The sequence below is a fragment of the Theropithecus gelada genome, chromosome 4 (assembly GCF_003255815.1).
Source record: "Theropithecus gelada isolate Dixy chromosome 4, Tgel_1.0, whole genome shotgun sequence".
Lineage (NCBI taxonomy): Eukaryota > Metazoa > Chordata > Mammalia > Primates > Cercopithecidae > Theropithecus > Theropithecus gelada.
Window position 1 is genome coordinate 158,313,744 of NC_037671.1, and position 23,645 is coordinate 158,337,388.

Sequence of the window (23,645 nt, forward strand, 5' to 3'; positions counted from 1 at the left end):
GATATTGACCACAAAGAAACAGCCATGAAGCCTGCAGTAGTCCCATGACTGGAGTCATAACACAAATAATATCCTAGAAATGCTCCACCCTGCCTTGGACGGGGTCCTGGAGTGAGATTATTCTGCATTCCTTGCTATAGAGGGCTGTGTTGCAGTCACATTCCTGAGCATGACCACTGCCACAATGCAGCTGTTTACTCCATCTCTAAATGTCACATCAGCATGACCTTACAGAGGTATGTGTTTGTGTGACTCCTCAGAGCAGGACCTTCTCTGTGGTTGGGACATTATGAGCTGTTAGTAAATATGAGAGTAATAGGAGAGGAAGGAAGAAAATTGAATCCCAAACAAACAGAAGGAATGGAGGAAAAAGGAAGGAAAGAAGAAGAGATGAAAAAAGAAAAAACATGACAGTAACAAAAGTAACATCTAACATCTAAGGGCTTAATGTATGTCAGGCAATAGTCTAAAATTCAAATGTTTGCATATTAATTCACTTAGTCCTCATAATTTCCTGGAAAATGTTACTATTATTATCTCCAGTTTCTAGATCAGGAAACTGGGCACGGAAAAATGAAAAAGCTTGCAGAGTTAAGAAGGAGCTGGGATTTGAACTCAGAAAGTCTCACTGCAGAACCTGAACTTTTAAACGCTACACTCTACTACCTCTAAATAAAAAACAATAACAGTGAAATTAAGTGGAAAAAGGTAAAGAATTGGAAGAATTTACTCAATAAACATTTCATTCAATAAATATTTATTAAGCAATTCAGAAAGATATAACTCCTGTAATCAAAGAGCTCACAATTACGTGGAAGAGAGAAAATGAAAAAAATAGAACATGAAAGAATGCAACAAAGTAAAAGATTGCAGGAGAACTATATGCTGTACTAGGTCTCAGATTCAAACCAGAGAAAGCAGCTATATCTGCCCAGGGGACGGTGTTGCAAGAGTTTCTACAGGAAGCAATATCTGGGCTGACTCAGAGAACCAACACTGGCAGCTATAAAAGCGGTGGATTGGGAGAAGTGAGGCCTGAAAGGGGGACACTTAGGGTCTGTTGTAACACAGCATGTGAGAGCTGGTGAGGACCAGGCAGGAGCATTGGCAGCTGGATTAAAGAGGGTGGGAAAAAACGAGATTAGATTAGGAGGAAGAATTGTCAAGAGCTCTTCATCAACATTAAGAAAAGATGTTGTGAGATGGCTCCCAGGTTTCTGACTTGGGCAACTTGATGATGCTGCCAATTCACCCAGAGAAGAAACACAGGACAAAGAGAACTTTAAGGGTATTAGAAGAGGAAAGATGAGATAAAGATGACAAGCTATTGATTTTTGAGTTTGAAATCTCCATAAAGCTTCTATGTTGAGATGTCTAGGAGCTGTATGACAGAGTATACAAATCTGGCCAATATTAGTTTATCACTTGCAATTAAATCCTTCAGAGTAGGATTATTGAGAGAATATGGGTAAAGAAAGAACAGCAAAGGATGGAACTCTAGAAAACAGTGCACAAAGGACAAAGAGTTAAAGAGTAAGATAATCTATCACTCAAACCAAGGGGACTTCCATTGGCAAAAGATCAGTAATGATGTCAAATGCAACAGATGGCCACGCGGAATACATAAGGCGAAGCATTCATGGAATTTGCTGTCAGGTGATTATTGGGACCTAGAGCCTGGAGGGCAGGCTCTTGAAGAGAAGTGGATAACTTTTCCCATAAAAGGAAAAGAAAACAGGAGAACACACAAGATAAAGATGAATCTGTCAGTGCTTTAAATGGAGGGCAAAAGTTGAGGATAAACTATGAATTAGAGAGTGAACTTGCGTACTGAAATGTCAGTGGAATCAATGACAGTGGTGAATATTTGAAATATACACTGAGGGAAAAGGACAGTTTAAAAGGTTGCCAGATGACAAAGAAGTCCCACTTGGGACTGAGAAGGATCAATTTGCAGAGGCACTGATCTGTGCCCTATCTGACTCCCCTCAGCAATCCCCCCTTGCAACAGGAGGTTGTGATTAGAGGGTGGGAACTTGAGTTTTAAGAATTAGTGGTGGAACATTATGAATGCTCAAAAGGAAAGGGAAAGAATTAGTGAGAAATATCTATTTTCGGATTATCAATTGTTAAATTAAACATCTATTGATTGCCTGTGTTGTGCTCTGTGGAGGGTGATTATTCAAGTAATCACAAGCTTCATTGAGCACCTACTGTGTACTCTATACTACCTTAGGCACTGAACTTTCAAAGTTGTATGACCCCTACCTTTAGGGTGCTTACAGTCTAATGGAAGAATCACATAAGAAAACCACAACATCAAAGCAATGTAGAAGGGGCTCTGACAGAAGTAGGCCCATGTTACTGGTGGATTGTAGAGAAGGGAAGTCTAAAACCAGATTGGGTAAGGAGGAAAGAAGGAAGATTTTCTGATGAAGCTATGCCTGAGAGGTAATGACAACTAGGAGTTAGTCAGATAAGTGCTTGGGTGAGGCCTAAGAAGACACTTACAAAGCTGAGAAGACAAGGAGGGCTAGATCAAAATAAACTTTATAAACCACGTTAAGGAATTTGGATCTTATCCATTTATTATCCCTTTTTAAATCATATTACTCCTAACAGCAAATGTGAGCAAGTATTTATCCTCTGAAGATAGAGGACCATCACCTGAAATGGTTGTTGCTCATGTTAAAATTTCTGGAGCTTCTGGGTTTTAAAACGAATGTGAATTTTGTAACCTACTCTATATTATATCAATTTCAGTAGACTTTGAATTATTTACCTTCAAATAAATTAACCTTTGAGAAGATGTACCATTGTCCTCCTGGAGCTTCTTATCTATGAATGATGGCTATAGGAGAAGAAGAAATCACTGAATTATCTTAAGTAGGAGTGCTGTATAATCAGATTTCTGTTTTAGAAAAATAGCCCACCAACAACGTGTTGCTTGGTTTGGGAAATCAAGAGAAGGATGTAAGAAGTGCCTGGGAGGCTGCTGCAGCAACTCAGACAAGAGATGATGAGTTCTTCGGTCCTATCAATATGAGTAGAAACAAAGGCACTGAGTGAAGAATTATTAAAGCAATAAGAGTGTCAATGACTTATGGCAATGGGGAGTGAGTCAGAGGAGTCAACATGACAACCAAGTTTCTGGTCTGAATGCTGTTCCCTAAGATAGCAAATGAGGGAGTAGAGTCAGGGCCTGAAGATTAGAAACAATGGTAAGTTCTGTTTTGGACATTGCATTTGAGGGCCATGTGGGACATTCATGTACTGATGACTGACATGCATTTGGGCACATATATGAGAATGGCCACATGTGGAAACTGAAGTCCTGTGGGAGGGGAGATAAGGCCATCCAGGGACAGGCCTCAGAGTTTATAATGTAGTTGGAGAAAGGACTCAGAAATCACAAAATCGACAAATAAGTGGGTCTGATCAATCTGTTCCAACTGGCTGTGGAGTGCTGAGGACCCAGGCAGTTAGGGACTGACTGAATTGAGGTGGGTTAGTGAGGGAAGAAACACCACTGAGATCTGTTACTGACCTCAGAGCCCATGGTCCACAGCATCATCCTGAACTGAGAGCCACAGACACAAGCTGCACTTTCTTTGCTGTTTAACCTTGTCTAAGTTCATGTCACCAAAGCATCTGCACCTACCCAGAACAATGAAGATGCCTTATAGACCTTGGGATGACCTATGCACAAGAACTTGTAAGATGTGAAGACAATGCAATGAATAAGTGGTCTCTGAGCGTGCGCATTGGGATGATGCCCACCTTCCTATTACTAGTTTGGCTCTCGCATGCTGTGGCAGCTGGAAGGTGCTTCCATAACAGGTGGTGAGAATTCCTCTGCTTCTGGGTACCACATGACTCACTGTGCAATAGACTTCCATGATACCTTCCAAACCTGAATTTGCAGATTTGAAATACTTCTAAGAGGCAAAGGGAGCCTTGAGGACAGTTTTTATGTGAGCATATTTTAGTTTCTCAGGCATTTCAGTAGCTTCTAGGGGCAATAAGAGGCAATATATAAAACTAGACTTGTTCTAATGTTGTGTTTATATAGGGTTTTCCCAAGTACTCCTAGAGAGAGGAGAAGAGAAAGGGGGAAGATTGCAAAACATGCTCCCTGCACTCCATTCTCATTTCAACCTCTGGGCTTTGCATGTCAGAGCATGCGACCCCGAGGAACCAGTGTCTGAGCAAAGACAAGGTTATGATTACTGCCACATGAAAATGATGTACCCTGGACACCAGGCTCTGGAGAACAGAAGGCAAGTCAGATGGGTCAATAGATGGTGACAAAACACAGAGGTCAATAGATTGAAGATCCTGATAAACTGAAGACCTGTGAGGTATGACTGAGATGAATTTCTGGGTTCTTTTATATCATGGGAGATGTATGGTTATTGTTTTATAGTCTTTTGATTTTAAAAGCGGGCATGAACAGAGGAGGAGAGTTGTGAATAGCAGGCTATTTTTTAATTTATACGCCAGGCAAAATGTGAGACGATATGGAAATCTAAAACTTATAAGGAAATGTAAGCCATAGTCTCTTGTAGCTCTCATGGAAACTTTCTTTAAAATGGTTACTTTTTCACTTTCGAACATGTTGGAGGGTTGAGCTTTTTATATAACTAGATTCAAAATGAAATACACTAAAAAAATAAAATGCCACCTAAATGTGCTTGTAGGTAGAGAAAAAATTACATAAAACCTTACACTTTCAGTCACATCTGGCCTGTCAGCCCTGTATGTAACTTTTCTTAGTCCTCATTTTTTATTTTACAAAAGAACAATTATTTAAATTTTCTACATTGAATATGTCTTTTTTTTTGTAAACAGAAGAAAACAATGCAACCTCATTAAACAGCAAGAATACTATAATTGTTACCAAACTCTCCTTGTTTCTTAAGCAAGTCTCTATTCTTTTTTTTTTTTTTTTTTTTTTGAGACGGAGTCTTGTTCTATGGTTAGGCTGGAGTGCAGTGGCATGATCTCAGCTCACTGCAACCTCCAACTTCCTGGTTCAACTAATTTTCCTGCCTCAGTCTCCCAAGTAGCTGGGATTACAGATGAATGTCACCACACCCAGCTAATTTTTGTATTTTTAGTAGAGACGGGATTTCACCATGTTGGCCAGGATGGTCTCTATCTCCTGACCTCATGATCTGCCTGCCTCCGCCTCCCAAAGTGCTGGCATTACAAGTGTGAGCCACCACGCCCAGCCCCAAGTCTCTATTCTTTATAACTGATGTGAGAGCTAAACTAAAACTATCTCAGCAAATGGTATGTCTCCTGAATAGGCCAAAGCAGATTTGCTTTACACGGATCACCTGTGAGTTCTCTGCAATTCTAGTTTCCAAAGAGTCTTAATCTTGGAACTTCTAAAGGATCAAGATTTATGTGGCCATAAGTGAAACAGTTCTGGAATGAATAAGATCTACAAGTTTAGAAATCCTTGGGCTATTCTCTAAACAAAGATGTGGGAAACTATTAATGTTTATACTAAAGATTCCCTAGTGTTTTTTTTTTTTTTTTTTTTTTTTTTTTTTTGTGGCCATTGTAGGATATGAATGGTTATGTCCTCTGCAATCTCTATATAGTTGCCTTTATGCAGGGTGCCCCTATGTTGTAAAACATGGATGTGGGAGAAACTAGAGGGGTGGCTTACTTACTTCAGTCATAAAAGGAGGCCACTGTCAAAACACACGTACACACACACACACACGCAAACACACATACACACCTTCTCAACCATGGTTATAAAACAGCAGCTCTGAAGATCTGGAAGGAAGAAAGAAGTAAATCAGCTGATCTTTATAATATTTGGCTAAGCTGACTTATTCGTTAGACACAATAAGCCCAGTGCCCAGGACCCACAGTCTTTTCAGGAATCAATGAAAAATATTTTATTTTTTTTTAAAGTCAGAAGAAAAAAAACCAGACTTTTAAGTTGAAAAAAAAGGCTTTAATATGTAATACGAGTATATTCATCTTTATACCAATGCAGTCATAAACCATAATTATCAGTATTTTTTATGAAGGAAGTTGCCTGTACAGGCAAAGGGACTAGGGCTCCTGAAAGTTATAATGTGGCCTGATGACTATACACCATTTAGTTGGCTGCAGAGACCCTTTTGAAAACAGTATCTGAGCCAAGTATCTCCAGTCCAGAAGCAGGATGCTTGTGAAACTAGAATCTTATGTTTCATTACTAAAGAAGTCAGTTAACTTTCTTCAGAGGAAAATTATTCCATAGCAACCAAGCCATGTACCAAATACATTGCTTGATCATGAAGTGAGATCAAACATGAAAAATTTTACATTGCTCAGTTCAAATTTATTGTCTCTACAGGAAAAAATGATTAAGGATTCCGTACTTGTTTAAATTAACTTGTTAGAGAATTTGCTATTTTAACTAACTACCGTGAAACTTTGATTTGGATAAAAACATTGAATTAGCTCATGATTCTCTGGGTCAGAAATCTGGCTTTCAGCGGGGCAGTTCTGCTGCTCTCACCTGGGCTCATTGCAGTCAGTTGGCACCTTGGCTGTGGCAGGTGCTGTCACTCATAGGCTGGCAGTGGGCAGGCTCTCTGTCCATCAGGGTGCCTGAGACCTCCCCCATGTAGCCTCTGCTTCAGGCTAGTCTGGGCTTCCTCATGCTGCAGTGGAAATGTCTCCAGTAGCAAGAGGGCAAACTTCTGCTTGTGTCACATTTTCCATGTCTGTGGCCAAAGTAGGTCACACTGTCAAGATTAGATTCAAGGGATGGAGAAACAGACTTCATCTCTTGATGGATGTAGTTACAAAGTCACTTTGCAAGGAGCATGAATGCAGGGATGGGAAGAATCGGTGGCCATTTTTTGAACCATCTACCACAACTCTTCCTTCAAAATTCTCCTATCAACACTTCTGCCAAGTAAGCCCCCTTTTGAGTTTTTATTTCAGTTCAACTGTTTTACAGTTTAAGCTAAAACTTAGCTTGGTTCCTGGGAAATAAAAATGGAGATGCAATTGAAACAAGTTCAGTATTTCCTTTAAAATCACATTTTATTTTATTTACTTTTTTCACTCAAAGAGGTTTATTAAACTTCTCCTACCAGGCAACATAGCACAGTGCCGTGGGAACAAGATTCCTGGGTTTAAAACCTCAGTTCCACCGCTTACAAGGTGAATGATCTTGGGCAATTTTCTATTTTTCTTTATTATTTTAACTTATATTTTAGTTTTGGGGGTACATGTGCAGGTTTTGTATATAGATAAGCTCGTCACGGGGGTTTGTTGTAAACATTATTTCACTACCCTGGTTCTAAGCCTTGTACTCAATTGTTTTCTGCTCCTCTCTCTCCTTCCACTCTCCACCCTCAAGTAGGCCCCAGTGACTGTTGTTCCCTTCTTTGTGTGCATAAGTTCTTATCATTTAGCTCCCACTTGTAAGTGAGAACATGCAGTGTTTGGTTTTCTATTCCTGTGTTAGTTTTCTAAGGATAATGGATGGAACATAGATGTGACTTCGGCTCCATCCATGTTCCTCCAAAAGACATGACCTTGCTCTTTTTTATGGCTGCATAGTATTCCGTCTTGTATATGTACCACATTTTCTTTATCCAATGTGTCACTGATGGACATGTAGGTTGATTCCTATTCACTATTCACAATAATCTTTGCTATTGTGAATAGTGCTACAATGAACACTCACGTGCATGTGTCTTTATGGTAGAATGACTTATATTCCTTTGGTTATATACCCAGTAATGGGATTGCTGAGTCCAACGGTAGTTCTGTTTTTAGCTCTTTGAGCTATTGCCATACTGCTTTCCACAATGGTTGAACTAATTTACACTCCCACTGATATGGTTTAGCTCTGTGTCCCCACCCAAATCTCATGTAGAATTGTAATCCCCATGTGTTGAAGGAGGGGCCTGGTGGGAAGTGATGGAATCATGGAGGCAGACTTCCCTCTTGCTGTTCTCATGATGAAGTTCTTTCAAGATCTGGTTCTTTAATGGTGTGTAGCACTTCCCCCTTCACTCACTTGCTCTCTCGGCACCATACAAAGATATGTGTGCTTCCCCTTTGCCTTGTACCATGATTGTAAGTTTCCTGAGGCCTCCCCAACCATGCTTCCTGAACAGCATGTGGTACTGTTAGTCAGTCATACCTCTTTACTTCATAAATTACTCAGTCTCGGGTAGTTCTTCATAGCAACGTAAGAACGGACTAATACACCCACCAATAGTGTATGAGTGTTTCCTTTTCTCTGCAACCTCACCAGCATCTGTGATTTTTTTATTTTTATTTTTTAGTAGTAGCCATTTTGACTGGTGTGAATTACAATCCCCATAATCCCCACATGTCAAGGACAGGACCAGGTGGAGGTAATTGAATCATAGGAGTGGTTTTCTCTGTGCTATTCTAATGATAGTGAGTGAATTCTCTCAAGATCTGACAGTTTTATAAGCATCTGGCATTTACCCTGCTTGCACTCACTCTGTCCCGCCACCCTGTGAAGAAGGTGCCTGCTTCTCCTTTGCCTTCTGCCATGATTGTAAGTTTCCAGAGGCCTCCCCAGCAATACAGAACTGTGAGTTAATTAAACTTCTTTCCTTTATAAATTACCCAGTCTCTGGTATTTCTTCATAGCAGTGTGAGAATAGACTAATACAGATTGTCTCTCATTGTGAATTTGATTTGCATTTCTCTGATGATCAGTGATATTGAACTTTTTCTCATATGCTTGTTGGCTGCATGTGTGTCTTCTTTTGAAAAGTGTCTGTTCATGTCCTTTGCCCATTCTTTAATGGAGTTGTTTTTCTCCTAAAAATTTGTAAAACCACATTTTATATCATATTTATAGTGTTTATGTCATAGTGTGATGGAACAAACCTGACTGTATATCATATCAGTCTGAGTTAGTGTCACACCTTTGTCACTTACTACAACCTTGGAAAGTTGCATACTCACTCTGGGCATCGTTTTCTTCATCTGTGAAATAGAGATAATAAACCTCTCACTCAGAGTTGTTGGGGAACAAGAGAGAGGCATATGTTCTACCAAGCACTGGTAGGTTTCTAATGTTTCTTATTGTTGGGATAATGATGATTACATCTGACAAATTGCTAATTAAAATATAATCAACAAATAACTATAAAGCCAGTACTCTGGACATAGCTCTCCGCCAGTTAGTTTCATTTCTGTCACTCAGGTGCTTTTCTCAATTGTATGTATTTAATGATTACATGTTCTGGTGACATTACTTCTCCTATTGCCAACATGCATCCAGTTTTGAAGTGGAATGGAGGTGTTTTTCAAGAATCAATGTATCTCTATTGGGATGTTTTCTAATCAAATGAAACCAATCATACTGACAATGTCATATTTACTACTAAAATTTGAAATTTTATTTCTCTAATTCTTATCTCTGACTACAGTCTAGAGATTGTTTTTTCCTCTCATTTTTGGAGCTAATGATAACAGTGTAAAATGATCATGCTGGCTCAAGTTGAATGCGTGTGCTTTTTTCGATTAAATTCCTTGTTTCAGCTTTATTCTTTTTAACTTTTATGATATTAATGACTTGTTACATAAAATTATTTTTATAATTATTTAAATCTATGGCTTTATATTATAAATGATGGTCTGCTGTTTCAAGATCCTTAAAGGACAGTTTCCACCTTCATATTCCCAACCTGTACCTTACCAAAGCACATTTGCTAGTTTTATATTTAAACAATATGTAGCCCTATGACAATGCCAAGCTTTCAACAAGCTACATAGATAAAGGTCTTGGACTTTGTTATCACCTGGGTTATGAGTTTATTAATAATACAGTTACATAGAAGTTATATACTGAATATTAAAATAATTTCAAAACACAACTAAGTTAAGAACTTATCAGGGAAGCATAGTGACTTTCCATTGATATTTACATTTTAGTGAGTTAGAAATGTTATGGCTTATAGTTTGGAGAGAATATAGTGAAATGACTAATGTCTACACTGGAAAGTGGGCTATTAAGTCAGTGGCTTTGTGATGTAGATGAAATAACTTCCTTATTTGTACTAATTTACAGACTCTTCCTTGAACTTTCTTTGTGAGGCATTCTAGCTTAAAAAAAGCAAAGTCGTTTCCTACTATCCTTGTTCGTTCAACCCTTATCTAAAATGAAAACCATATTTTTTAGTTGGAACTGATAAACTGAAGAGTTGGTGATATTTCTGGATTGATTGTTTTACCGATTTAATCTCATTCACCCCTCTTTTCTGTCATGAGATACAGTAAAGCCAAAAGACATGGAATGATATGTGTTTACGTAGATTGCAAATACATATGCAATTTATTTAAAAACCAATTAATATGAATTTTTTATCAAGACCAAACATACACATATACATTTACACACACATTTTTAAAATGCATGCATTGTTTCTCTGTGTGTGTGTGTGTGTGTGTGTGTGTGTTGATGTAAGATTCACAAGGAATTCTAAAAGACTTTTTCATCCCAGGTAGAAGATAGAGAAAGTCTACTTTTCACTAGGTCTCATTAACTGCACAGGAGTTAGTCAACAAATATTTGTGGAATAAATTGATGTATTAGTAATAAATGTTTTGGAAAATAGCTAAGGCTTAAGAGTGTAAGTCTTCATTATCCAACTTGTTCTGTTCTGAAAGCCTTTGATTCTGCATGGATATTCTGCTTGCTGAAGAGTGTCCTTGATAAAAGCCTAGGATTTAGTACCTGTGAGTTACATCTCGAAAGGGTCTCATCTGACTCTACCTTTCGCACCCACTCTAGTTCCACCACATAATGTATAAATAACTCAGTGAGGGGAATTGTTTAGACAAATAAATGGTTTGGAAATACTAGCTGCCATGCGCTTTCCTTCGGAGTACATTAATGAAATTAACTCACACTCCAGTGTGCCTTCTAGGTCACCAATTTATGAGCATTGGAAACCACACTTCTGAAAGCCTAGTTGGATGAGGTCAGGTATGAATCAATGAAAGGGTTTTTGTTTTGTTTTGTTTTGTTTTTTTAACTAAGCAGCACAGTGGGAAAAAAAGCAGAGTTTTGTGGATGCTTTTTTTTTTTTTTACATATTTGTTAAAATTTCTCTATGGACAGTTTGGTCATCCATCTATTGAAAATAGTAAATATAGGCTGCAGTGAACTGTGGTTGCACCGCTGCACTGTAGCTTGGATGACAGAGCAAGACCTGGTCTTGAAAAATTAAATAAATAAAAATAAAAATAATTAGCCGGGCATGGTGGTGTATGTTTCTGTGGTCCCAGCTACTAGGGAGGCTGAAATGGGAGGATCACTGGAGCTAGGGAAGTCAAGGCTGCAGTAAGCCATGATTGCTCCACTGTACTCCAGTCTGGGCAACTGACTGAGACCCTACCTCCAAAAAAATAAATAAATAAAGGAAAATACTAAATATATACAAATTACCTTATTTGAATTGATTTTTTTTCTACCCCTAAGAAGGTAACAAATAGTGATAATTTCCTCAGTCTAGCTATTTGTAGGTATAAATGTATATGTATTTGTAAATGTATATGACTCAAAGGCAGCAGAAAAATAAAAATAATTTTAGAAGAAGCAAATTAATAAAGACTGTTAAACCATTAGAATTATCCAGTGAAATAATTGTTATAAAAGATAAACACCATAGCACCCATCAGGTGAGTAGAGTTATGCTTTACCATGTTTGTTTTAGTGAATTTTAAATATATCTTCAAATAGATCTCATAAGAGATCTACTAGAAGTTGAAATAGTGAATAATTCAACTAGAGTTATTATTTTGCATGCAAGTTTTCATAAAATCATCTGCCTTGGTGTAATGTGTTCATTAAATTTTCTTTTAGTGTAGAAGTATAATTTCATTTCTTTTCCCTTTAATCTCATGTTTATTTCATGAAGCATGTAATCTCCAGAGGAGTGATTCAGCGGACTGTGATATATTCATGTAAAAAGTGCAATAGTTTCATTGTTTTTGATGAAGAGAACTATGTAGAAATATGGAGAGAAGTGAAAATTCACATTCAGAATAATGTATGAACTTGAAAGACACTAAATAAAAATTTTAAAAGGAGAGAGTTTGTATGTAGTGATTTAGGTCCTTGAAATAGTTTTAGTTTTTATATTGTTATCAGTAAGTTTTTTCTTTTAGTCTTCTTTTACTAATTGTTTAAAATATATGTATACTATAATTGAAGTTTGTTAATTTCCTAATTCATTTGCTGTATGATTAATCACCACATTTAAATATGCCAAATGCTAAAAAAAGGAGACATTTTCTCAACAGAAAAGAATAAAATGAATTTTGTGTTTTGCTTAAAACAGTGTTTTTTGTTGTTGTTGTCGTTGTTGTTGTTTTGAGGTGGAGTCCCGCTCTGTCGCCCAGGCTGGAGTGCATGGCTCGATCTCTGCTCACTGCAAGTTCTGCTTTCCGGGTTCACGCCATTCACCTGCCTCAGCCTCCTGAGTAGCTGGAACTACAGGCACCCACCACCATGCCTGGCTAATTTTTTTTTTTTTTTTTTTTTTTTTTAGTAGAGACGGGGTTTCACTATAGGCAGGATGGTCTCGATCTCCTGACCTTGTGGTCCATCCGCCTCAGCCTCCCAAAGTGCTGGGATTACAGGCGTGAGCCACCGCGCCCGGCCAAAACAGTGTGTTTCAAAAATTTTTGTCAGTTCATTAAAATTTCAAACCCTAGTCCTAGTGATAATAAACATTTTGATAGCATGTATTTTCTCATTTGATATAACACATATTTTTACTCCAAAAAACAAATTTACTTAGATTTTTTGTTTCTGTATATAAAGAAAGATTGTGGAATATCAAAAAATAAATGTGAGCCCCAATTTAGCAAAATAAGTGAAATAATCCTCAGCATGACAGCAACTTAATAATTTGGAAAGACACTTTGTCCTTCGTATGTAGCTTCCAAAGTGTGGATGTGATGCCCACGATCACTGGTGCCACTGGTGTCTGCTGTGTATATGCTGGATGCACTTTGCAAATGCTTCCTCTAATCTTCACAGTATCTGCATTTTACACTTGCAGAAATTGAAACTCAGTGATTAAGTACCTTGCTCCAAGTAATCCAGTCTCCAAATATATGTATCCTAAGAACCATCAAAGATATTATCACAATCTTTACAGCTTTCTCAATTTATCTTCTCAAAGACTGTCAATAATGCCTACCATGAACTTCCTCTGCAAAGATCTGCATTATTTGGTGAGTGTTATGGGTATGAAAGCAGTAACGTGGGCATTAGGAGACATGTTCTAGGCCTACTTTGCTACCAGTTAACTTTGTGAACTTGGACAATTAGTTTCTCTCAGCCTCAGTTTTCTTCTTACAAAATGTCAGGGTTAAGCTAAAGGTTTACCTAACTCTAAACTTTTTCTTCTAGCTTTAAATATTTCTTTGCATAGGGATTTCTTTCTATGGGAAGAAATAGGGCTCTCAATGTCGTGTTGAGGGAGCTCTTGCACAGGAAAAAGTCCTTACTGAGAGGCAACTGTGCTTTGACTCTTCGCCATAGGAAATCCTCTTGTTTTTACTTGCTCTTCTCCTTAAACATCGTATTCATTACACATGAAAGTGTATTATTAACAACTTCCCTATTTAATATTAATGGACAAAAATCGGGTGCCCTAGAATACTGACTTTTGAGGAGTAGGAGTTACATACAATTAAGCGATTTATCTGTTAAAAAATTATTTTAAGGCCAGGCACCATGGCTCAAGCCTGTAATCCTAGCACTTTGGGAGGCCAGGTGGGGAGGATAGCTTGAACGTGAGTCCAGGAGTTCGAGACCAGCCTGGGCAATATGGAAAGACCCTCTGTCTAGAAAAAATAAAAAATTAGCCAGGCATGGTTGTGCATGCCTGTAGTCCTAGCTACTCAGAAGGCAGAGATGGGAGAATCACTGAAGCCTGGGAGTTCGAGGCTGCAGTGAGCCATGATCACACTATTGCACTCCAGCCTTGGTGACAGGGGAGATCCCATCTTAAAAAATAAATAAATAAATAAATAATTGTAAGATGCTTGTAAGCCAATATGAACTTATTTGAATTAGCTACTATCCTTACAATTTTTATTATTATGAGAACTAAAAATAGTAAAATAAAATGAGAGTTGTTTTTCACTTTTATTTGCCTTCCTGTGTTCTTATCTATATGAGTATATTGTCTCCCCACAGTCCAGTTGATAAACCCTTACAGGATTTTGAAACATTCTGCCTGTACAGGATATTGACTCAGTGTCCAGCTAACATACCGGTTTTCGGGGGAAAAAAAAGCATAATGGGAAAATGTTGCGTTACCCCCAACTCAGTCATGTTCTTCCGGCCCTAAGTTTGGAGCCCTTGACTTTAACCTAGCTGTGCCTTTTGTCTGATTAGGAGGGGCTATTTATTAGGAGTCATACAAAATAAACACAAAAGTTTGCCATAAAATATGACAACCACTTTAAATAATGTTAACTTAATTAAACTTTAAACTTTATTTATATAGTTTATGGCTTTAGTGTGAGCTCTTCTCGGATGTTTACTTCAGTGGAAGATCCATCATGTGAGTGCCTTGAAAGGAATTAATCCCCCTACCCCTGGCACAGAGCTCAGCTCCAACAATTCAGATCTAAATATTTAGTGATGGATGATACATGTTTATGGAACAGAGGGCAGCATGACATTTAAATGTGAACTGCGGTTTCCATCATGAGCATATGGTTGAAAAGACACTGGAAGCTGAAGTTATGCCAACCAACGGAAGTTGATAAGTTTTTTTTTTTTTATATACTTGCCTTTTTTTTTTCCTCCCTTTTGTCCATCCCATCTGTTTCTGAAGTCTCTTTAACAAAACTATTCTTACAGTCAACTTTCCAGAAAAGAAGTTCTGCTGACTCTCATGCATTTGGTAGTGCATCCCATGGTTAAACTAATAGCCTTGCTGGGTGTCAGCCAAAGGTTACAGGCCTCTCAAAATATTCCTGGAAAAAAAAAGTTTATCACTAAACCGAAGTTTCTCATTAGTAACCCTGTGGTGTCTAATCTGTGAAATTACATGATTAACTCCTTTGCAGAGACTGCTGCAGTTAGAGCTTGCAATCCCACAGGAAGTTATTAAAAGTATCACCAAGATAATTCTCTAGCTTTGTACTTGGCCCCTGGGGTAAAGGAAATAGATCATTAGATGAGTACTTTATAATAAAGTCATAGATCACTCACAATTATTAAATGACTGTCAAGGAAGGTTATTATTTTAAAAGTTGAGGACAGTGTGATTTGAAAAACAAATAAAAACCATGAAAGAATTTCTTACTTCCTTTGTTTTGGAAAAGAAATGGGAAACATACTGTTTTCTCCCCCGTGCTGTTTGAAGTTGATATTTTAATGTCCCTTTCACACACAGATATCTTACCTTGTGCTTTTTTTGTTTTTGTCTAATGTTGTTTAATTGTTCCTTAAATGAAAGACATGTTTCTTATTGTAAGTAAATAAAAGATACAGAAAAAAGTCAGAGAAAATAGAATGGAGAAATATTTCATGAATATGTGCAAATAGCAGAAAGAGCTTTTTCCTATAGAAGACATGTGGCCATGTGCACGGTTAGTAACTCACTGGAGGTTCTTAGAAATTATTCCAGTTATTCATTTGATACAAAAAACAATATTTAATAACCAGGACACTCTGCCCTCAATAAGAATAGAATACAAATATACCAATCTTACAAGGAAAAGCAATACCAGATAGCGCTCATTATTAGTCCAAATCTGCTACACAGTGCAGCTGTTCTTGGTAACATCAGTAAGATATTGGCTTTTTCAGTTGTACTCTGGATTCTGAATCTTACTCTGGTCCAGACAGAAATGTTCCATGTGCCTATCTCTTATTTTGCTTTCTAAAATATTTACTATAACTTCTTTATTTTAAAAAGTCCTAGTTAATCAAGTACATGATTTCTTTTGAAACCAATTATTGACCAGGCTGGAGTTTTATAATAAAAGCCTTGTGGGTTATTGAACCAAAGCATTCAGATGCCTGAGTTTGACCAATTCCACTGACACTTGGCACTGGCTCAATAGTGATGTTTAAAGATGCCGAGTGGACTCAGTAGAAAATGCCTGTCATGTGAAAAAATTCTTGTACACATAATGCCAAACCTTTTACAAATTCCTGACTGTCAGACCCACTAGAGGGGGCAAAGCAGGACACTGGTAAAAGATTGATTCTTGTTTATTGTTTTTTGTTTTGTTTTTATTCCCTATGGTTGTCTGAGTCTAACCAGAAAGAGAACATTATCCTACAATTTCATTAAAAGGAAGTACATGACAGTTGAAAAAGAAATTCAGGCTTTCCATGCAACACTTGGACAGCAGTTTCTTTGAACAGTTATATAATCAGTTTCTGATATGTAGAATATTACTTCAAAACAAAAAAGTACACCAATCCAAAGCCTTAGTTTTACCCATCATTTCAGGTCAACAGAAGCATAAAATGTAGTATAGAGATCAACAGAGAGAAATATTAAAGACTGATGCAGAGGGAAATTCTTGTATTAGAGATGTCCTTCTGTGCTTTCACATCTCCCTCAGGGGCCCAAAAAGGACTCTAGTAAGGTGTGCATGAAAACACATCTAGTTGCCACCCCAACACCATTTAAAGCATGTGATAATATGTGGCTGTGGTGGTAGTAGTAATGTAGTAATTTGTAGTAATTCTTAATCACTCTTGTCAGGGGTGCTGACTGCCCAGGGTGGTCAAACTGCCCATGCAGAGGGCCAGCTTGGGATGCAAAGGGAACTTCTAGGGTGTGATTTGAGGGCTGCAGAACGGATGCCCACCCAATACATCTGCCTCAGTAGTAAGCCAACGTGCTGGGAACTCCCAGGAAACCACTCATTTCTTTAATACAAAAATGGGAAAATGCACATCTGTGTTCAGAGTTAAGAAAAATGTATAGCCGCAGACATTCATGAGTAATTAGTGCTAATTAACAGGTTACACTAGTCATTCCAAAGAGTCCTAAGTTTATATTTTATTTAATATATATTGACCATTTACTATGTACCAGGAACTGTGCTAAGTTTGTCTGTATTAATGCATTTGATGCATACAACATACTTATGAGGTAAACACCATCATCTCCCAATTTTACAAACAAAAACAGGAGTACAGAAATGGGACGCAATTTCCCCAGTACCATACAACTGAGAGATGATACGGCCAAGATATAAACCAAAGTAATCTTAGCCCAGGACTATATTTACTGTTTGTACTGCTTCTGTGTGAGGCACTGGATGAGGCTCAGAACAGATGGTTTTGGAGAGAGCATAAGAAGCAAGTAAGGGCCCCTGGAAAGTCTGAGGTAGAAAGCTGTCTCCAAATGGGTAGATCCAGGCGAAATGCATGCTGCTGTTGGGGGCTTGAGATAAGAGAAGGAAGACTCTCTAAGGTCAACCTTGCCTGCTATACCATTTTTCCCATGACTACCCTGGTCTGCTTTCTGTAGGAATCCCATCATCACTGTAGGTCCACTACACATGACTTTGCAGAATGCTGAAAATATCACTGTCATAATGTCACAGAATGCTGGAGGTATATTAACTTAGATAGATGGTTTCCCCAGTCTCCATCCATATGAAGAAACAAATCACCCAGAAAAGTTAAGCAGTTTGCTCAACATCCCCTAGTGTGCTAGTCCCAAAACTCAAACTAGAAGCCAAGTCTCTACCATGAAAAGACTCACATCTATCCCATACCCCATCCTCTAAAAAAAAAAAAGCATCTGATATGATCTCTGTATATCTCAACAATGAGTTCTGCTTCTTATGAAATCCAGTAGGATTTTCTCTATGCTCTAGTTGCATGACTTCTATCATTAGAAGGATGGCATCAACATAATCCCCATAGATATATGACTAAAGTAGTTACATTCAAATGCCCAAGCTTACTTAATGTACTTCAAGAACCAAGCACTGGGGAAGGAGCAAGTTAGATCACACTTCAGGGTCTCTTAGCATCTTTCTGAAGGCAACCTGCTAAGTTCATTCCCCAAATCACATACACATACACACAAGTGATAAGAATTTATTTATGATGACAGCTGTGATGTTTCTTTGGACCTGCCATAGACATCAATGTTCTGTGAAAGGTCTAATCAGCTCCATTAAATGCTATTTTTAGTGGGCTTTGGATTCAGACTTACCCTATATCCCCCATTTCCCAACTAGGTAAAGCTGGATAATCTAACTGCCCTCCATGCAGAGCCATTGTGGAGTGGGACAAACTTGGTCTTTAGAACTACAAAGACCTGATTTGAATTATTCTCCCCCTACCTATTATCTAAAGATGACTGGATAAGTAAACTCAACTTTTCTGAATTTGTGTCTTTATCTGTAAAATATGTGCTATGACTCCTGACTCTTCGAGCATCTAATTTTCAAGTATGTGGTGAGAATTAAATAAGACGATATTTTTCAAATGCTTGGCACAGTGCTGGGCACAAAGTACATATAGAAATGTTGGTTTCTTTGTCTTTTCCTGTCTGAGTCTCAGTCCCCTTATCCGTAATTAGTGAACAATATAATTTACCTTGGGAAGTTTTGTGTCATTTCACAAGGCATGTGAATACATAAAGAACCACACACTCATTCGGTAGAGGCTGAAGATAAATGAGTTGCAAAGGGCCTGTTGCCAAGTCACAGAGGACTGAGCTTGGGTGCCTACAGTTCCCCGACCAGAGTCTGGAGTCAGAGCAGAGCTTTTGATCTCTGTAGAGATGCATCCAGAAGAGGGGGAGGTGGGGATACATTTAGTAACCAAGTGGCTCATCTGCAAAAAGAAGGTGGACACAAAACCCAAGTAGAACCATGTAACAGAAAATCTCCAGCAAAGGCTAGCAAGTGTAAGGTCCCTGGACTATCCATGAGAAGGAAGATGGAGGGTGCACTGGGCTTTACTGGGCACGCTATGTAAACATCACAAAATACAGTGCTAAGGAATACTGGACATAACCAGCCACCCACACAATTGGAGTCTGTGATGGTTGATACTGTCAACTTGATTGGATTGAAGGATACAGAGTATTGACCCTGGGTGTGTCTGTAAGGGTTTTGCCAAAGGAGATTGACATTTGAGTCATTGGGCTGGGAAAGACAGACCCACCCTTAATCTGGGTGAGCACAATCTAATCAGCTGCCAGTGGGGCTAGAATATAAGCAGGCAGAAATATGTGAAAAGAGAGACTGGCTTAGCCTCCCAGCCTACATCTTTCTCCCATGCTGGATGCTTACTGCCCTCAAACATTGGACTCCAATCTTCAACTTTCAGACTTGGAATGGCTCTTCTTGCTCCTCATCCTGCAGACAGCTGATTGTGGGACCTGGGGATCTTGTGAGTTAATACTTAATAAGCTCCCCATATGTGTATATAAATATATATATATTTATACACACACACACACACCACACACACACCACACACACACACACACACACCCCCATATATATATATATATTCCATTAGATCTATCCCCCTAGAGAACCCTAACTAATACAGATTTTGGTACCAGGACTGATTCTAAAGAAGCAGAATATTAAGGATGGAGGTGCTTTGTGGATTTTGGGGTTTCTGGAGTTGGCTGCTTAATATGATTAGACCAAAAAAGCTAAGGACTCTACTTCTAATAATATGGAGAACGTTGATAGTCCTTGGCATAAACTGTTTAGAGAGTTATGCAAAATAAATGCATTTGATACTCCTGATTCATCGCTCATGAGAAGCAAGGAGTTGAGTGACTCTATATATAATCCCTTTGACCATATGAGAACCAACGAACATAATGAAGCTGGTTGGTTGCTCCTAAGTTCAGTGGACAAAGTGACGAAAGAAAATGATGAACTCGGGGATTCTATCTCCAGGCTTCAGAAGCAGATACTGAGCCTCAAATCTGCTAAGATTGCCCTGAGTGAGAGTCTTATCTCCTGTAGAGAAAGAAGTGAAATTGGGGAAAAACAGACACTGGCTCTTATCATGCAAGTGGCTAACCTGCAACAAAAGGTGATGCACAGCCTCACCAGATGTCTACTGTTAAAGTGAGGGCATTGGTTGGAAAAAAAATGGGACCCTGCAACTTGGATTGGGGACGTGTGGGAGGACGCTGATGAAGCTGGGGACACTGAGTTTGTAAACTCTGATGAACCTTTTTTGCCAGAAGGTACAGCTTCCCCAACCCCAGTAGTAGCAACATCCCCTCCCAAACCCATGCTGCCATCAGCCTTTCCACCTTTGTCTGAGGAGATAAACCCTGTGCTGCTTGAGGCAACAGTGATGGCCTCCCCTGAGGCAGCTGCCAGGCAAGATAATGTTGATTCTCCTCACGAGACATCCCCAACGCTCCATTTTGCTTCTAGACTTATAACTAAAATCCCATGGACCCCTAGAGGTGAAGTTGAGAGTGTGACCCTCGAGGAGGTGTGCTACATTCAAAAAGAACTGCTTGCGTTTTCTAATTCATATAAACAGAAATCTGGAGAACTGGCATGGGAATGGATATTAAGTTGTGGGATAATGGTGGAAGGAACATAAGAGTTGGATTAGGCTGAATTTACTGATCTGGGCCCACTAAGTGGGAATTCTGCATTTAATGATGCAGCTCAGGAAGTTAAAAAAAAGTTCTAGCAGTTTATTTCCTTGGTTAGCTGAAATATAGATTAAAAGATGGCCCACTGTGAGTGAGCTGGAAATGCCTGATCTCCCTTGGTTTATTGTAGAGGAAGGGATCCAAAGGCGTAGGGAGATTGGCATGGTGGAGTGGATTTGTCACTTTAGACCTACATATCCCAGCTGGGAGAGTCCAGAAGATATACCCTTGACCAATGCCTTGTGAAATAGATTTGTGAAGGCAGCGCCTGCATCTTTGAAAAGAACGTGTAATTGCTCTTATCTGTATGCCAGATCTAACAGTGGGAACTGCAGTCACTCGACTATAAAATTTAAACACAGTGGTAATAATTGGATCTCAGGGTGGCAGGAACCAAGTGGCAGAACTCAACCATCAAAGGCAAGGTGGACGTAGCTACCATATTGGACAGCAGAGGCAAAGAGGAAATCAGAATAGTCTGACATGTGTAAAACTCTGGCATTGGCTAATTAATAATGGTGTTCCCAAAAGTGAAACTGATAGACGCCTACTGCATTCCTACTTAATTTATACACACAGAAAACTTCTAGGTAGAATGGACAAAAGACTAACTTGAATTATAAAAACAGAGAGTCATGGCCCCTCAACCAATTTCCAGATTTGAGCCAGTTCACAGACCTAGGACCCCTTGAATGAAGGAGAGGCCAGGTCCCCGTGAGGACGGACCCCACTATATTACCGACAATTTATGCAGTGAATCTTTCTCCCATTCTTTCCCAAGAAGACCTCTGGCCTTTTACCAGGGTAATTGTGCACTGAGGAAAAGGAAATGATCAGACATTTTGGGGACTACTGGACACTGGCTCTGAGCTAACATTGATTCCAAGGGACCCAAAATGTCATTGTGGTCCTCCAGTTAAAGTAGGGGCTTATGGTGGTCAGATAATTAATGGAGTTTGAGCTCAGGTCTGACTTTCAGTGGGTCCAGTGGGTCCCCGGACTCATCGTGTGGTCATTTCCCTAGTGCCAGAATGCATAATTGGCATAGAGATAGTTAGCAGCTGGCAGAAACCTGACATTGGTTCCCTGACTGGTAGGGTGAGGGTTATTATAGTGAGAAAGGCCAAGTGGAAGCCACTAGAGCTGTCTCTATCTAGAAAAACAGTAAATAAAATACAATATTACATCCCTGGAGCGATTTCCGAAGTTAGTGCCACCATCAAGGACTTGAAAGATGCAGGAGGGTGATTCCCACCACATCCCTGCTCTCAAATCTCCCATTTGGCCAGTGCAGAGGACAGATCGATCTTGGAGAATGATAGTGGATTATTGTAAACTTAAATAAGTGGTGACTCTAGTTGCAGCTACTGTACCAGATGTGGCTTCATTGCTTGAGCAAATTAACACATTTCCTGGTACCTGGTATGCACCTGTTAATTTGACAAATGTCTTTTTCTCCATTGCTGTCCATAAGGCCCACCAGAAGCAATTTGCCTTCAGCTGGCAAGGCCAGCAATGTACCTTTACTGTTCTACCTCAGGGGTATATCATCTCTCCTGCTTTGTGCCATAATCTTATTCGGAGAGACCTTGATGGCTTTTCACGTCTGCAAGAAGTTACACTGGTCCATTACACTGATGATATTATGCTGATTGGATCCAGTGAGCAAGAAGTAGCAAACACACTGGACCTATTGGTGAGACATTTGTGTACCAGAGGATGGAAAACAAATCCGACTAAAATTCAAGGACCTTCTACCTCAGTAAAATTTCTAGGGGTCCAGTGGTATGGGACCTGTTGAGATACTCCTTCTAAAGTGAAGAATAAGTTGTTGCCTTTGGCCCTTCCTACAACTAAGAAATAGGCACAACACCTAGTGGGTATTTTTGGGTTTTGGAAGCAAAACACTCCTCATTTGGGTGTGTTACTCTGGCCCATTTATCAAGTGACCTGAAAGGTGGTCAGTTTTGAGTGGGGTCCAGAACAGGAGAAGACTCTGCAACAGGTCCAGGCTGCTGTGCAAACTGCTCTGCCACTTGGGCCATATGACCCAGTAGATCCTATGGTGCTTGAGGTGTCAGTGGCATATAGGGATGCTGTTTGGAGCCTTAGGCAGGCCCACATAGAAGAATCACAGCAGAGACCCCTAGGATTTTGGAGTAAGACCCTCCCATCTTCTGCAGGTAACTACGCTCCTTTTGAGATAACTATGCTCCTTTTGAGAGAAAGTTCTTGGCCTGTTACTGGGCTTTGGTTGAAACTGAACGTTTGACTATGGGTCATCAAGTCACTATGTGACATGAACTGCCTATCATCAACGAGGTGCTTTCTGACCCATCTATCCATGAAGTGGGTCATGCACAGCAGCATTCTATCATCAAATATAAGTAGTATATACGTGATTGGGCTCGAACAGGTCCTGAAGGCACGAGTAAGTTACATGAGAAAATGTCTCCACTCCACCCATGGTCTCCACTCCTGCCACCCTGCCTTCTCTTACCTAGCCTGCACCGATGGCCTCATGGGGAGTTTCCTATGATCAGTTAACAGAGGAAGGGAAGTCTAGGGCCTGGTTCACAGATGGTTCTGCACGATATGCAGGCACCATCCAAAAGTGGACAGCTGCAGCACTATAGCCCCTTTCTAGGACATTCCTGAAGGACAGCGGTGAAGGAAAATCTTCCCAGTGGGCAGAACTTCGAGCAGTGCACCTGTTTGTGCACTTTGAATGGAAGGAGAAATTGCCTGATGTGCGATTATATACTGACTCATGAGTGGTAGCCAATGGTTTGGCTGGATGCTCAGGGACTTGGAAGAAGCATGATTAGAAAATTGGTGGTGAATAAATTTGGGGAAGAGGTATGTGGATGGACCTCTTTGAGTTATCAAAAACTGTGATGATATTTGTGTCCCGTGTGAGTGCTCACCAATGGGTGACCTCAGCAGAGGAGGATTTCAATAATCAAGTGGATA